Source organism: Arachis hypogaea, chromosome 11 (assembly GCF_003086295.3).
Source record: "Arachis hypogaea cultivar Tifrunner chromosome 11, arahy.Tifrunner.gnm2.J5K5, whole genome shotgun sequence".
NCBI classification, from domain to species: Eukaryota; Viridiplantae; Streptophyta; class Magnoliopsida; order Fabales; family Fabaceae; genus Arachis; species Arachis hypogaea.
Window position 1 is genome coordinate 6,530,689 of NC_092046.1, and position 11,457 is coordinate 6,542,145.

The 11,457-nt window shown below is 36.4% G+C and overlaps 1 long non-coding RNA gene across 1 annotated transcript; it reads left to right on the forward strand.

The window, feature by feature from the left end:
- The first annotated feature begins 4,365 nt into the window (after positions 1-4,365).
- LOC112720068 (uncharacterized) lies at positions 4,366-6,798 on the forward strand. Its single transcript, XR_003162041.3, has 4 exons — positions 4,366-5,003; positions 5,261-5,351; positions 5,987-6,035; positions 6,545-6,798. It is a non-coding gene; the product is annotated as an uncharacterized lncRNA (long non-coding RNA).
- The last annotated feature ends 4,659 nt before the right edge of the window (positions 6,799-11,457 follow it).

An 11,457-nucleotide genomic window follows, 5' to 3' on the forward strand; every position in this document is an offset into this window, starting at 1 on the left:
TTATCTTTTATATAAACCAAAATGATAAAATTTTAATTGAAGATTTGTTTAAATAGTTAAAGATTTTTTTACATAAATGAAAGAATTTTCCTTCGAGAGTCGCTCTTAATATATTTTTAATATAACATGACATAGAGCAATGTTAGAGGACCAGCAACTTTTGTGATTGGTAGTCATTAAATAGCCATCAATGATGATTTAATGGTATGAAATTAGTGTGAAATTTCATCTAATGGTTCATCTTTCTCTGCTGGTTACATGCTGATCAAAATTCAATAAAATTACTGGACCCTAAACTTTTTCTATAACAATATATAGGGTGCGGATTGGCAACTGCCACCCCTATCTATCAAAGATCATTAAAACAATGAAATTCTTGCTGAGTAATGTCCAAGCCAACACAAAATACGCGTTTATGACACATTAAAAATCCCCTTTTCTCCATAAATACACTCATCATTTCAAGTAGCACTACCAAACACACATAAATACCAATATAACATGCATAAACAAGAAGATGAGAGAATCGAATATGGTTGGTTCGGATCAATCCAAATCCAAATATTCCATAGTATGTTGGTTGATGTTGATGGGAATGGTTATTGCAACAACATTTACAGCAGCAGAGGATTGTGAAACCGATCTTCGTGGGCTTGAAATAGAGTGCATGTATTACATGCATAAAGGAGAGCCTCCAACACTTATGAACCCTAATAAACGCTGCTGTGACGTCATTCAACAAGCCAACCTTCCATGCTGCTGCGCTAATCTCAATCGCAAATTATGTCTGTAACCATTCTCTTCTTTTTAGTTTACTTTCTTTAATTACTCATCTTTTCTTCTCTTTCTTCTTTTTATTGAATTAACCAACTTCAAAAGCCCATGAAAAAATTTAAAATTTTTTATAGACTTTTAAAGGTGGTTAATTCAATATTAAATTTTAAATTTTTTTATGAGGTTGTAAAAGTGGTTGATTCAATACTTTTATTTCTTTATTTAATTGCATATTTCTTCTTAGTTTTTGTGGTGTGCCATTGCAATTTAGTTGTGGCATCTTGTTCATTAGATTATATAAGCTCTTCATCCACATTGAAAAAAAAAAAAAGAATCATTTATATATATAGGGTTTCACTATATATGGAGATGATCATCTAGTAAAATATTTGTGCTTATTATATATGTAGCTTTTTAAAATAGTAAATAATTAAGTCGACTAATTTAATTTTGTTGATTTGAAAATATATGAGTGACTTACTGACTTTTGTTTTGGTCCGGGAGATAATTTTTTATGTAGAAAAAGAAACTAATTTAATAGCAACTCCTCGTTTGTAACAAGATATATATGTAGATGAAAGCATGCAAGTTGGTTCATGGTAATTAAAGGAGCACATAATTATCTGTTTTCTTTGCTTTCTGAGTGTTGATAACCCACTAACAAAAATTGTCTTTCACCTAACTAACAATAACTTATCTCTTAAAAAGAAATGTCAAAAACACAAGTGAAAATGTATATAATGATGACTGTGAGTTTTTCACATAAAAAATACACTACACTTTTAAATAACCCACCTAAATATTGTTCGTAATGTTTAATATTTTTAAGGAAAAGTCTAGGAGCCAGCAAATTTGTTAAATTTTGGCCAACATATAAAGTGAACTATTAGATGAAATTTCACACCAATCTCACACCATTAAAACTATCATTGATGGCTATTTGATGGCTACAAATCACAAAAGTTGCTGCCCCTAACATTCTCCTTTTTGAATATTTTATACGGAAAGGTCAAGATTATTATTGTTGCAAAATCAACGGTTGATGATAGCTTACTAATTCCAATATTTTTTTTTTGCATAATAATTGATATTTTTGATAAATAATTAATAGATAGAAATTCACATGCAGTTGTTTTTATGTGAAATTGATTGCTAATAACTGTTAGATGGTAATTTAGTCAAACATATTAAATTATGAAAAAGTATAGAGTACCAATATATTATCTGCCAACTTATTATCAACAATAATTAATTATTATATTTTAAACACATATATAAAAAGACACATCCAAAAAATACATCTATAAAGACATTTCCATTAGACAAGTATAAAAAAAATATATTTTTATTAGACACATCCACAAAAACACTTCCATTAAATACCGTTATAAATCAGAGTTGGCAGAAGTTGACAGAAATATCGTTGATAACGTAGCAAGATTGTCAAATTATTTATCAATTCTTAACTATTAATTTCATGTGACGACACCAGCATATGAGTCTTCATCTAATTAATAATTTATAATTATTCTTTGTGTGTGGAGATGCTTTAATATGTTTATTTTCTGTGTATTAAAAGAATCACATTATTTTCGTTATAGTTTTAATTTGTTAGCATTATATATATATACAGCTTACCCGCCTGGTTTTACAATAGAAGATTTGCTTGATTGGAGGAAAGTGTTGCACACCTTGAACTTTTGTGGCAAACCTCTTGCTGTTGGTACCAAGTGTGGAAGTGAGTTACTCATAATTTTTTATATAAAATATATATATATATATATATATATATACTAAAAATTAATTATTAAATTAGTCATTAGGTATATATTAAAAATAATATATATTTATACATATTGATCACAAATTTTTTAACTAAATAATCAATTATCAGAATGATCAAACTTTTTAAAATATTATAATAATTTTGTATGAGATGTTAATATGTATTTTTATGAGATAAGCATCAATGTAGTCCCTGAAGTTGCACTCGAGTCTCAAAATAGTCCCTGAACTTAAAAGTTCCTCAGAGTCATCCCCGAACTTGCACTCCAGGACTCAAAGTTGTCCTTCCGGCAATTTATGGACAGGTGGCGCAATCGGAAAGCTTAGTTGGCAGCGTCGTTGACACGTAGGACTCACAACAGCTAGCTGATGTGGCAGAGTAAACTCTTCCGACTCAATTTGGTCCCTCAGGTGAAGTTAAAACCCTAATCCCCAAATTTGAAGGCCACATTGTTCACTCTGCTCTCTTCTCGTCGGTGCTGTGTTCTTCTCTTTTCCCTCTCTAAAACCCGTCGGTTATGGCTAGCACGAGCAATACAGCTGGGAGCTCGAACAACCCACAATCATTTGGAAGTATCATGAGTAGAATGAACAGAAACAGAGAAGCTCGTTTGCCAGAATGGTGTGCCTGCAGGTCGAGACCGGTGCTGCGGTGGTCAGGGACGGATTCTAATCCAGGGAGACCGTTCCTGGGTTGCCCAAACTACAATGTAAGTATTGTTGTTATTGATTGCTGTATTTATGGATATAAATTTTGCTGATTGAATTTTCTTTGATGTGCATACAGTAGGTAAGAAATGGTGTGGATTGTTTTTCTGGGTTGATAAAATTTTGGAAGATGCCATGCCATGTGATGATAGAACAAGACATTCAGTTGATGATGAGGAATGGAAGATGAAGATGGCTTGGAAATTTGGTAAATTAGAAGCTAAAATTAGGGTTCTCAAAATGGGGAGAATTTTGATGTTTGTGTTCATGCTGCTGATTGTAATTGGTGTTCTTGTATTAAAGCTGGATAGACAGCAGAGTCAACTGTATCTAGCAAAAAACAAATGACATGCATGTTATATGCATTCCTTGTTCATGTAGTTGTTCCTATCCTTTTGTTTGAAAGAAATGGAAATTAACACTACAACATTTTGGGTCTATGGCCACGGTTTTTTTGGTCACAGTAAAAAATCGTGACCATAGAGGGTCTATGGTCACGGTTTTTTACCGTGACAAAAAAAAAAGCTATGGTCACGGTTTTTAGAGAAAGGGTGACCATAGAGCATCTATGGTCACGGTTTTTAAAAAAGGGTTGCCTAAAAGGGTCTATGGTCACGGTTTTGGGGGGTGGCCTAAAGGGGTCTATGGTCACGGTTTTTTACAGTGACTAAAAAAGGTCTATGGTCACGGTTTTTCAAAAAAGGGTGACCTAAAGGGGTCTATGGTCACGGTTTTGTGGAGTGGCCTAAAGGGGTCTATGGTCACGATTTTTGGGGGTGGCCTAAAGGGGTCTATGGTCAAGGTTTTGGGGGTGACCTAAAGGGGTCTATGGTCACGGTTTTTTACAGTGACCAAAAAGGGTCTATGGTCACGATTTTTCAAAAAAGGGTGACCTAAAAGGATTTATGGTCACGGTTTTAGGGGGTGATCTAAAGGTATCTATAGTCACGGTTTTGGGGGGTGACCTAAAAGAGTCTATAGTCACGGTTATTGAGAGTGGCCTAAAGTGGTCTATGATCACAAATTTTTTTTTAATTTCATCCCCAAAACGGCGTCGTTTCTCCTCTCTCAAAATCTCTATTTTTTCATTTTTTTATTATCCCTCCCCGAAACGTGGTCGTTTCCCCATCCTTCCCAAAATCCTCCTCCCTCCCAAAATTCCCATTCCCTCGTAACTTAGAAAAAAAAAGAAGAAGATAACCCTAGCCCGTTTCGTTCTTCTTCTTCTTCTTCTTCTTCTTCTTCTTCTTCTTCTTCTTCTTCCGAGCTCACTTTCCTTCCTCCCAGCCCCCACCATCACCAAAGGCAGAAACCCCCACTCTATTCACTGCGTATCCCAACTCAGTCTCTCTTCACTGTGTGCGCCGTGTCTGCTTCTTCGCTCCTGGTCGTGGGTTGTCGTTGCTCCGCTCCTTGCCGTGGGTCGTCGCTGCTTCTTTGCCTCATCGCCAGGCTTGTTGTTGCTTCCCTTCTTTCGCGTCGTTGCTGTTGCTTCCCTGCTTCACTGCTCGGTGGTCTTTGCTCCTCTGATTTTAAGATTTTGAGTTTGTGTTCTGAGTTTGGAATTGAGAAAAAGAATCCGGGAAGAGTGCGAATGTGTGAATGGATCTTAAGTCATAACCTCATATGAACTCGCCATTTTTTAATAAGAAAAAATGAAGACCACGAACGGCGGCATGGTCATGAACCCTACCGATGCTTATCGAAAGGAGCTTCACAAGAAGGAATTGAAAAGGGTAATTCTTCACTCTTTTCTCATATTTTTTTTTCAATATGTACCCTAATTAGTTGAAAAACTATAATGCAAGTAGCCGCTGTACAAATTGAAGGGGAAGTCATAATGATAGACATAGGGGTATTTCTTTCTAACCCTAGTAGCTGCTTCAATGAAACCCAGCTTTATCTACTGAGATTTTTGTTATTACGAAGTTCTTGCTTACTTATTTATTTTAATTTAGTTATAATTATTTGTTCTTTTGTTTTTGCTTAATAGAATAAGAAGGAAAGGAAGAAGGTGAGGGAAGTGAAAATTCTTAAGAAAGATCCTGAGCTGAAGAAACAGATTGAGAACTTGAAAATGATGAGTATGTCAAGTCTTGAGCTTTCTCACACCACTTTCTTTTATTTATTTGTTGTTGTTGTTATTGTTTTATTATTATTGTTATTGTTGTCATCATGAAAGTATTAATTGATCATGTGTTTTGCTATAGAATGCATGAATCTCTTATCATGTGGAATAGTGAAAACTAATTTGTAGTGACTTGCAATATCTGCTAAGTGCCGAGAATTGAGATTTCTTCAAGAATCATGATCATCTTCTGATAATTAGAACTAGTTAACATGATAAGATTTACATGAAGTTAAAGAAAATAGAGGTCAGTAAGTTTGTGAGCATAAATTCTTTCAAATTGCCTCCAAATTAGTGGTTATCTTGGGAACGTTGTTTGATTCTCAATGGAGGAATTATGTTCACTTGTATATAACTGCACACAATTATTTTCTTTTTATGAAAAACAATAATGGAGAACATATAACTGTGATAGTTGATCTCTGGCACTCTGAGGCCAATTTTCAAGTTGATTTTATCTCTGACCTTAATTAAATTTACACTCAGAAGTCACTCCACACAGTTGTATGCTAATCTTTTTTTATAAATAGTTTCTGTAAATTATTACTTATTATGATGTATTGATCTAAAACCGATTTCTTTCTTAACTAGGAATATGAAGATAAAATGAAGGAGAAGGGTGAGATCCTGTTATGTTCAGGTGAGGGATTTCTCCATTACTTAAAAGCAACCTTTTAACCCACTTTTTTTGTTGTTAGTTTATACATTCTAGAATGCCTTTTCGGCATAAGATGAACATTACAAGAGAAAGCATAATGCTGGGGGCTAATTCTTCATATAGATTTCGTCGCATCCTTCTGTTTTCTTTTTTTTCCTTCTTTCTTTTTAAATTTGTTAACACTTTGTTGGGGGTCAAAACGCATTAATGTCACTTTGTGCTTTGAATTCCTGGAACCTTGAATGTAATAAAATCAAAGAGGACATGGAAAGTAAAGACTTTCACCAAAGGCTTGGAATTCTTCAAGATAGTAACTGACCTTGCTGAAAGTGAAGGTATTTTTCAAACAAAGCGATCAACTGTTTCAGATTTTCCTGATCTTGTGTGTCCAATACTCTAATGTGCTTGTGTGTTTTTTTAATGTAATTTGTCATGTTCTAACTAATTTCTAATCAATTGTTCAATGGTTCAATTTTTTTTTTGGGTTTCAGGTGAAAAATATTACAAGATGAGCGAACAAATTAGAGAAGAATTTTTTTTTTGTTTTCAAAGGATGAGAAGAATATGTACTATATTAGAGAATATTTTTGTTTTCACAGTATAATATTTTGATGTCTTTTGTAATTTTTTTAATAGCTTCTACCTGGTATTACATGTAATGAATAAATTATACCATATTTTGATTTGTCTTGTTTGGACTAAAAACATATATAGTTTATAATGTAAATTTTACAATTTAGATTTATTGAATTTCTTCTTTTTAGACTTATTTTGTGATTATCATAATTTTGGGATCTGATTATGCTTTAAAAAAATAAATCTAAAAAAACAGAATAAATTATGATCACGGTTTTAAAATAGGGTGACTATAGATAAGGCTGTGGTCACGGCGAAAAACCGTGACCATAGATAGGGCTATGGTCACGGTTTTAAGGAGGGGTGACCATAGAGGCTATGGCCACAGTGAAAAACCGTGACCATAGATAGGCTATGGTCACAGTTTTAAGGAGGGTGACCATAGAGTCTATGGCCACGGTGAAAAACTGTGACCATAGATAGGGCTATGGTCACGGTTTTAAGGAGGGGTGACCATAGAGGCTATGGTCACGGTTTTTTACCGTGACCATAGATTAACCTATGGTCACGGTAAAAAAACGTGGCCTAAAGTGTCAGATTTTGAAAATTGAAACCGTGACCATAGCTCAAAAAATCGTGACCATAGACCTATAGCCACGAGAGAATAGACCACGGTAAAAAATCGTGACCATAGGTCCAAAACCGTGACCATAGATCTATAGTCACCCTTTTTACTAGCTATGGTCACGATTTTTTACCGTGGCCATAGGCCTTTTTTTTGTAGTGTAAGGTGTTTGATTATATGCATACTTCTGTTCCTGGACTTCTTTTCAATGAAATAGAAATGGACAGCACTTGAACTAGTCTTAAGTTTGTAACAGAGGATAATATATAAACAAAAGGCTAAGAAAACTCAATTGAATAAAATCATAATTCATAATTCATATTCATATTGGTAATGTTTGATTCAAAAAAGGCAATATAGAGCCAAAACACCAGCAAAATAGATACAAAAAAATAGCCTGCTTTCCCTAAAATCCCCAACACTGGGACAATGTTTTAGACATTATAAACAACATCAGTAAAATAGATACAAAAAGACAGCCTGCTTTCCCTAAACATAATCATCCTAATCTTCATTTTTTGTGCCTGGGTGCCTTGAATCTAGGATTCGGCACAAACTTCATGAAATTTGTAAGCCTTGTAGCAGTTCCCTGTGTTGCACCTTGCATAGAGTTAGGTGGGGGATTCCTTGATGTATGACTACTTCCCGGTGGGATAGCAGCAGGTGGAGTGGTTACTGGTGGATTGCTACTTCCTGAAGCTGGTTTTTCACAACCCTTGGCTAACTTTCTTTTTAGAGGGAGCTTTGGTGGCCTAACAGGTGAGGGTAGAACCTATCAGCCAAAAAAAATGTAACATAGTTAGTAAACTAGGTAAGGATGTGAGTATGATAAATTTAAAATCATATAAGCTCGTGAACCTGTTGAGAGTCATCAGTTGCTTCCAAGGGTGGTTGACTTTGGTCAATATTGATTTCGGTTGGGGTTTCTGGGACAGGGGCAGCAGAGTTGACCTGACCTTCACCACCATTAGCAGCAGTGGGTTGTGCAGCGGCAGCCTCTATAGCAGCAGCTTCTGCAGCTGCAGTAGCCTCTTCGGCAGCAGCCCTCTTTGGACAGTTCCTTCTGGTGTGTGCTGCTTCGCCACAACAACGACATCGACTTTTTTTATATATTATTTTCATCTTCGTCTTCAACTTCTTACTCCCACTTGACTCCTCATCTGCATCTTTTCTTCTTTTTTTCTTAAGTAGTCCGGGCTTGTTTCTAAATTTTGGTGCTTGTGGTCTGTTATATGGTGACTTTTTTCATAGTGCTTAACCTGGAATTGGATTGATATGGAAGACATATGTGTTATTATATGCTTCCATGGTCAACCACTGATGACAGTAGTCCTCCAGTCTCTTACCAGCCCTTTCCAGTGCAGTACACGCATGCACACATGGCATCCCTAAACAGCATTCACACAACAACGAAGACAACAACAGTAAGCCTACAACAAAGGTTGATAATGATAATAAGACTAAGACAATGAATTTAAAAAACATTACCACTCAATTGCCAGAAACTACATGTGCAGAGCCTCTTTCCCAAGTCCACAACCATGTTGGTCGGTCAGCCATGTACTTCGAACTTCTCATAATCTGCTATTCTGCGTCACCAGACCACATCGGGACCCAATTTTTTTATTCCTTCCATATCTTTTCTAACCTACTGCGCTGTATAGGAGGTAGAACTCCAGTGTTTGAATTCAGCTTCACCTTGTTCCTAGCTATCGACCTCATTGCATACATTCTGACTTCTTCTAAGAGTGTGAAATAGGCTTAGCTCTAGCATCTTTGATCCTGGAGTTGAAGACTTCACAGGAATTGTTGCAGATGTTATCTATTTTAGGTGCATTACTGAAGAATACCCGGCTCCAAGAGTCTCTAGGTTACTTATTCAAATACTCCCAGGCTTCCTTATTAACCCTTTCAATCTTTTTGATGATATCAAGGAAGCCATCTTGGCTAGTACACCTTGCACAATCCCAAAGTAACCCTCTAAGCTGGAGATCCTTCCATTTCTTGTTGAAGTTCTTCCACATATGCCAAACACAGAATCTGTGATGGACATCTGGAAAAACCTCCTTAACTGCATTTATAAGGCCCTGTTTCAGATACCAAAGAAGGGGTCAGATAGTTGTTATCGGGCAGCAAATCTGTCCCTACAGTTATATAAGTGACATCAAAATAGTCTCTAGACTTGTTCAAGTGACATCAAACTAGTCCCTACACTTATGTAAGTGACATCAAACTAGTCCCTACACAGCACTATTACAGAACATTATGCAGAACAGGATAAATGAGTAACAACAGATTGACAGAACATTATGCAGCATATAATCAGTCCAGGATTAATTCTGCATATATAGACAGCAGCCCAGTGTATTAACATCATATAGATAACTACAATAGATTGGTTGACACTAAATAACTTAGAATTCTTAAGTCACAACCACTTTATAAATAAGTCACAATAGATTAATTCAGCAAATATAGACAGCAGCCATGTGTATAATCATCATGTTGAAACACACCCAATCGGTAACTAATAAGTAACAACCAGTGACTTGTTATAACTAAGAACTATTAAGTCACAACCAGTGTATAAACATCATTTTAAGTCACAATAGATCAATTCAGCATATATAATCAGCAGCCCAGTGTATAAACATCATTTTAAGTGACAACCTATAAATATTGCATACCTTCTGCATATCTGAGATAAAACGGAGCTTGTTCTTCTTATAATCCCCCAGGTCTTGATGAAGTAATTCCAAGAACCATCTCCAGTTTTCAGTGTTCTCAACAAGGACAATTGCATAGGCAATAACATATATATGATTGTTTGCATCTTGGCCAATTGCAGACAATATCTGACCACCATGCTGGGTCTTCAGAAAAGCCCCATCCAAGCCTATGAGGGGTCTGCAACCAGCCAGAAATCCTTTTTTACATCCCTCCAAACAGATATACATCTTCTCGAAAATTGGATCATCATCAGGGTTGGGCTGAGGTATAACCCCAACTGTGACAGTGGATCCTGGATTGCTCTTCAGCAGTGTCAGCCCATAATCTCTCACCATGCCATATTGGGCAGCTACATCACCGTACACAACAGATCTAGCATCTCCTAAGGTCCTGGTCAGTGAAGACTTGTTTAGTTCCAGATCACATTTAGTCTTAAAATATTGTGCAGCCTCAGAGTGTCTCAGATTCGGATATTTTCTTAGTTTCTTCACCAATTTGCAGGCTAGCCACTTCCTATTAGCTAGTCTGTTTTTGGTCTCTCTTGCACAGGTGTGGTCATCCATGAATGTCTTGATCTGCCAGCAGTTGTTCTCAGTATTGTTAGAGGCATACACAAGCCAGCCACAGCTCGCATCCTTACACACAGCTCTCATCCTCACATTATCGTTCTTCTTAAACCAAATCCTTCTACCCTCTTGTATGCAATACTCACGCACAGCCTCTTTGAACTCCATTTTTGTAGTGAAAGTCATTCCAACCTCTAGCCTAAGCTCTCCAAACCTCCCTCCTTCTCTAAATGCAGGGAATACGTCATCTGAATCAACTTCCTCCAACTCATCCTCAGAGTTTGGAGGAGTCTTCATTTCTTCCGAGTGCCATGAGTCTCCACCATCAGAATCATTATAAGGATCATCCTGCACATCATGATAAGGAGCAACTGATGATCTAAACTTAGGAATCGGTCCAAAAATGATTTCATCATCCTCAAAATTTGAGTCTGCACAAACAGGACCATCTTCTTCAACCATAACAGACTTCTTTCCTTTTATAAGTTTCTTCCCTGGCCTACTTCTCAATTTCACATTACTCTTTCCTGCTGTCCTATCCGGAGGCAAGTCTTCTTCACTGGACACTTCATCACCACCAGGCCTATATGCTTCATCCTCTGTACTATCGTCACTGTCATGGCTGTCTGAGGATCCCTCTGAACTAGACAAAGCAACAAAGGCTGTCTTGGGCTGTTTTTCTTTACCAGTTGTTCTTGCAATATTTCCAGTGGCAGCAGCTCTTGTCAGTGGCCTCCTTCCACATGCTGCTGCTGCTATTTTTACATTTTTATAGCCTCTCTTTGTTTTAGCCTTCTTGGTTTCTTTTCCTTTGGACCAAGGTTTCAAAATTGCTGTGGGTTGGGGCATTTTTTTTTGTGGGATTTTGGGCTTGCTTTTACTGGGTTGGGCCATTGTTTTTGGTGGT